Consider the following 6,674-nt stretch of genomic DNA (forward strand, 5'->3'; position numbering starts at 1 on the left):
GTACTGTGAAATGCTGACTTGCAGCTCTTCCTCAACAGTTCAGAATAAGTGTAAAGTAGCAAAACTATTATTATAAACTGGGTGGTTCGAGCCCTGAATGCTGATTGGCTGACAGGCGTGGTATATCTGAACATATACCACAGGTATGGCAAAACATGTATTTTTACTGTTCTAATTACGTTGGTAACCAGTTCATAATCACAATAAGGCACCTCAGGGGTTTGTGGTATATGGCCAATATACGTATTGCGCCGTGCCTAAGAACAGCCCTTAGCCGTGGTATATTGGCCATATACCACACCCCCTTGGACCTTATTGCTTAAATAAACAATGTTCTGTTTCTCTGTGTGGTTGACTTCCCACAACTCCCACTGGGCCTCTACTCATCCCCTACATTTCAAAACACAATAGGGTATCCATCAGTGAACTTTGTCAGGCCTGTGGTTTTACTCAGTAGAGTAGCATCCTTACCAAATTGAATGTTTTCACAAGAACCTGATCCGTTGAAGGATGCCCTCGGTCTCTCTCTCTCAGGGTTCCAGCTCGACAGCCAAGGAGAGAAGCTGACTGGATTTTGATGCCTTTGTTTTTCCATTTGCTGTGCCTTAACCAGGACCCTCCAGGCATGGCCAGGCCCGCTGACTGATCTTACAAGGCTGAACCCATAGACATAAGGCTGAACCCCAGTCTCAGCATGTGTGGAACAGCAAGCCGCTTTCAATTGGAGACGAAACAGCCTGAAACGTCATACATATTAGGACAGGCAGAATGTTTTATTTGACGTGTTGTTTATTTCCCCGAGCGAGCTCCTCTATCTCCTGTGTTGGATGCAAACAAAAGGAAGGATCAAAGAGGAGCTTGTCTGTCCATGTTGATTTTGTTAGGAAGTGGGGATTGGAAAATTATGGAGTAGAACATTGAGATGAGTTCTATTCCCCACCCAACGCCAAATACTGAACCTGACCCACACTGGAGACACGGTTTCTTTGAAAAGAAAAAGAAAAGTTAGTTCTGGGACACATTAGAAGCTTCAGATGTGTATTAGTCAAGCTTATGAACTTCCTTGACAGGTTAAATTTGACAGTCTGTTTCTCAAGTATAGAATCTCAACACCGGATCTGTATTACTCAAAGGTAGTCGTGACTTGGGACTGCGTCAGGCTATGTTTTGTGAATTAATAGGAAGCAGGATTTAACATTTCACCCTGATTCAATCCCACATGGATGAAGCGTGTGTTCAAACTGCCTACATTGTTCGATTAGCTTAGGTTAAACACCATGGATCAACATAATCCGATGTTGACAAAATGTTTCTTCATCAACGGTGTTCTCCAGATTGACATCAATTTGTTTTTATAGTTCAACACGGATTTCGAGAACCCCAGAGTCAATGGGGGAACTAACACTTCTTAGACTGATACATTCTTACCTATTAGTTACTATAAAAATCACAGGGACCCAGCTCTCGGTCTTAATTCAGGGCATTATCAGCTGGCAGGGACACACATGGCAAACCAGTAGGCTAGTTTAGAAGGAAAAGTCAAACCAAACGGATCCTATAACATGATAGTGTTGTGGAAGCAAGTTGGTTTCTCTTGCTATAGGATGGGGAGGAAACATCACATCCCCATTGATTCTTTATTCTATGGTTCACAGACGACATCATGGCCATCAATCTGTTTTCAGGGTTGTTTGTGTGCATAGTCGTGTCTGTCCATATTCTCTCACTGGGTTGTTCTAGTCTCTAACGTGTAGCTACATAATCATGTCTCTCTGTAACTCTACATAGACGTTCACACCTACAGCGTCATTGCGCAAAATGCAAATGTAGCATTCCATTGGAAATGAATGTACTTCTGGTGTACCAAAATGCAATGATTCTGTCGGTGTGATCGAGGCGTTACAGGGGGTTAAATAATGGGGATTAAGAGGTCGGAAGTCAGGTCAATGCAGATCCACAAACTAAGGTAATCCAAATACCGTTTTTAGATCATCTTAATTTCTATAGTTTCACCATGACGCATTGCCTTTCTTTTTGACTCTCTTCTTACAGGTCACAGAGGAGGACTTATACTTCTGGAACGGAACATTAGGTCGCTTGTGGGTCAGGGATGGGACGGGGTCTATAATAATGTGATTTATGTATAATTAAAACAGCAAGAAAACGGAAAAGAAACATCAGTGGTGTGTACACACACACACACGACTGGTTAATAAAGGCTTTATGGTGTGTCTGTCTACTACGGTTCTTTAGACAGGTTGGTTGTTTAGCAACAAAACCGTCGAGTGAGCAACTATGGGGCAAAACAGACGGGGTTGGCTTAGATTGTTGACAACATGTAAACTATATTTAGTCTCCAAATGTTTGTGGAGCTACGTAGCGAATTTTAGCCATGTTGGCGTTGACATGAAATCAGTCAAAACAACTCAAAAGAAGACATCAAGTTTCAGGTTTTATTAGTCGTATGTATGGGATACGCATGGTATACATCATCCAACGAAATGCTTACTGGCAGGTTCCTTCTCAACAATGCAACAACAATAAGAAATAGTAAAAAATAAGAATACGAACTTAAAGTAAAGGAAATGTCTCAGTAGAATAGAATAATACATTTTAGCATCAGTATAATACAGGAAGGCATAATTTATAGTCCCAATATTTACACATGTTTTGGGGAAGGGGAGATGGGGGCAAGTGTATAAACTGAGCAGGATAATATGAGTCTGGTAGCAGCAGTTGTGATGTGTGTGTGGCATGAATGTATGTGTGGGTGTGTGCATGAGTGAGTGCATGTGGACTAAGGTGTGGCGAATCAGAGCAGGTGGTCAGTCCAGTTCAAGTGTTCAGCAGTCTGATGGCTTGTAGATAGAAACTGTCTCTGAGCCTGTTGGTATCAGACCTCATGCTCCGATACTGTCTGCCCGACAGTAAGGGAGAGAACAGCTCGTGGCTGGGGGGTGTGGGGGTCCTTGATGATGCTGCTGCGTGCCTTCCTCAGGCACCGTTTCAAGTAGATGTCCTGGATGGGTAGGAGCACGGTCCTAGTAATGTACTGGGCCGTCTCCACAACCCGCTGGAGGGCCTTGCCGTCGTGGACGGAGCAATTCCCGTAACAGGCCACGATGCAACCTAAAAGGACGCTCTTGATGGTGCAGCGGTAGTATGGAGAGGTCCCGGGGCGGCATGCCGAATTTCTTCAGCCGCCTCAGGAAGTAGAGATGCTGTTGTACCCTCTTGACAAGAGTGGTGATGTTGTTGGTGCATGACAAGTGTAGATGCCGAGGAACTTAAAACGCATGACTCTCTACTGCAGTCCCATTGATGTGGATCGGGGCATGTTCCCTCCTCTGCTTCCTGAAGTCAACAATCAACTCCTTTGTTTTGTTGACATTGAGGGAGAGGTTGTTGTCATGACACAACAATGCCAGTTCACTTACCTCCTCCCTATAGGTTGACTCGTCGTTGTTGGTTATCAGGCCGACAACCGTGGTGTTGTCAGCAAACTTGATGTCGTGCAAAGCCACACAGTCGTAGGTGAACAGGGAGTACAGCAGAGGACCGAGGACACACCCCTGGGGGGCACCTGTGTTAAGAGTCCGTGTGGAGGTGTTGTTGCCAATCCTCACAGCCTGTGCTCTGTCCGTCAGGAAGTCCAGGATCCAGTTGCAGAGGGAGGTGTCCAGACCCAGGGCTCTGAGCTTGGTGTCGAGCTTGGAAGGAACAATAATGTTGAATGCTGAACTGTAGTCAATGAACAGCATTTTCACATAGGTGTTCCTCTTGTCCAGATGTGTTACGGCCGTGTCAATAGTGATGGAAAATGGCATCATCCAAGGATCTATTGGAGCGGTGGACAGATTGGATTGGGTCCAGTGTGCTTGGTATGGTGGCCTTGATGTGGGCCATGACCAGCCTCTCCAAGCACCTCATGATGACCAAGGTGAGCACGACGGGGCGATAGTCATTTGGACTACAGCCTGGGACAGGGACAAGTTGAAGATGTCAGAGAAGACGCCTGCGAGCTGGTCAGCACACACTCTGGATGCCATCTGGGGTCGGCGGCTTCGTGAGTATTCACTCTTTTGAGAGTTTTCCTCACCGTCGGCCTCAGAGAGCGAAAGCACCTGGTCGTCCCGGAGCGGCGAGTCTTCCTGGATGGCTCGGTATTGTCTGCCTCGAAGCGAGCATAGAATGTGTAAAGCTCGTCTGGGAGGAAACCGTCGGTGGGCACCGCACAGCTTGATTTGCCTTTTTAGTGTGCGATAGTCTGTAGCCCTTGCCACATGCGATGCGAGTCTGAGAAAAATATAAAACTAGCTGAAACGAGCCACCTACGATTCCCCACATGGCAGCTTCTTGCATTGTTGCTATCTGACCTTTCCGAATCATAACAAAGCATGGCTTCTGGCCACATCGATGTGTGCGCATCTATAGTGAGTTCTACAGTTCTAAGTTGACTACAAATGAGTTGTGTGTGGAATGAATCTAAACAGACACTGACCACATTTGTTCTCAGAATAATAGATAAATATCCACAGATGTTAAGACAGAACAGAGAAGGAGAAAAAAAAAACAGCTATAGGAAAGAACATAGAAAGGACTGGAGACATTTTCGGGACTGACACATTTTCTTTATCAGAAATCTTGAATCATACAGGAAAGAGGTGTTTTTCAATGAGATGCATATATTTTCTCAATTCTACAATGAGCAGGACAAGCACACACCATCTCACGGAATCATAAGTTCTATCAATTCCAATTTCCACAGAAATACAGATGTTGGTGTTAGTCATAGTGGTAGATACATTTATTTATAGGTCACTGTGTGTGTGTGTGTGTGTGTGTAGTTAAAAATAAACAGAATAAATCAGAGACGTCTTCTTTAAGATACAAACAAGTTGTAAGTCATTTAATGGTATTCATTCTGTAAAGACTTTCCGATAGATGACATTACACATTGTGTTCATGTATATAAGACCTTTGCCAAAGACAAATCTAACCAAGAGCTTGATACAAACAAAGAATGATTTAATCTTAGCACCGTTTCCAACAGCACGGTTAACACACCCCATTGCTTCAAAAACCTCATCAAATGGTTTATCTTTCAACCCTAACTATCTCCAAACATTGAACTTGCCATGGGTAAAAGCCTACTGATAACAGACCGGTTTAATGCAGTTGCGTACATAGTAGGTCAGTTCCCAAATCTCTCCCATGGCTGGTTAAATAATGTCATTTTACATCAAAAGGACTTTTTAATCTTTTCATTTGAAAATGGGCCAGTGATTAATTACATCTGTTGTTAAGGTTATTTGCGTTGTTGAAATCTTAACAACCTTCCTGAGATCATGTTGCTGGATATGAGCAATCACATCCTGCCTCAATAGAGATGGGAACAGGATACAGAGCAGGCATTCCAAATAGTGCCCTATTGCCAATATAGTGCACTACTTTTGACTAGGGATCTGGTTAAAAGTAGTGCACTATATGGAATAGGGTACCATTTGGGACTCAGAGAGACTCTACATGGGCCCACCCAGCTTGAACCAACTACAATGTATAAGCAACAAGGTTTCAGTTTTACTCCTGAACAACTTCTAGACACTTTGAATGTCAGTGATAGTTTAAAAAGGAGCTTGTAGTGGTGGAATGATCACAGTGCTAGCCTCAGCTACACTCACACAAATTAACTACAAACCGGATATTTGACAAATGAAAATATTACACTTGAAATAACTCATAAGGTTGACCCATGGAAAATCAAATATATAATTTACACAAAATAAACTAAAAATCAAAACAAATATACAAGCCAGCCAAAACAAATCTGCTAATTCTTGAATGCCATATTAGATAAGAAGAATCATTGTGAGACAGACACTCGGCGGCAAAAAGACGGTTCCTTCAAACCAAGCAGTCGTTAGCCAGCCGTAAAGCCTGTGGTTTCAGTGAGTCTACATCATCTGTGCATTTCCAATGCCTGTCAGTAGTATTCATACTGAAGACGGGTCGTTGGTTACTAACACACACACGTACATAGTTACTCTGGATCAGGGTTGGGATCAATTCCATTACAAATCAAGTCAATTTAGGAGGTAAACTGCAATTCTAATAGTTTTCTGAAATCCTCCCAAAAAATCAAAACTGAAATTCCATGAAATTTGACTTGCTGAATTGGTTCAATTGAAATGGAATTTAGAAGAACCCCTGTGGAAAATAAGTAGAGCTGCCACCAAGAGATACTATATTATATTAGAAACATCTTCCACAAAATAAGGCAGATTGAAAAACTATAGGGCATTTGTAATAAATAAAAGGGGTAACACTTCCTGTATTAAACCTACTTTCTGCATTATAATGCATTATACATAGCTCATAAGGCATTATGGATGCACTTATAATACCTTACAGAGGGTATCCATAGGAAGTGTTTTCCGAATAAGGACATATCTGTACATCAGAGAAGCATGGTTAGGATGCAGCATCGTCATACGTACAGATAGACAGTTAGGTTACATTACAACCCAGCGTGTCATTGTTTAGTAAGAAGACATCAGCGCTGGATTGTTAATGATATAATAAGCACTTAGGTTAAAATATACAGTTAGAGATTCACATCACATGACATGTCTCTTCAGTAAGGGTCAGTTTCCCCGGACACAGATGAAGCCAAG

The sequence above is a fragment of the Coregonus lavaretus genome (genome assembly GCF_964263955.1).
Source record: "Coregonus lavaretus genome assembly, contig: HAP1_SCAFFOLD_1170, whole genome shotgun sequence".
Lineage (NCBI taxonomy): Eukaryota > Metazoa > Chordata > Actinopteri > Salmoniformes > Salmonidae > Coregonus > Coregonus lavaretus.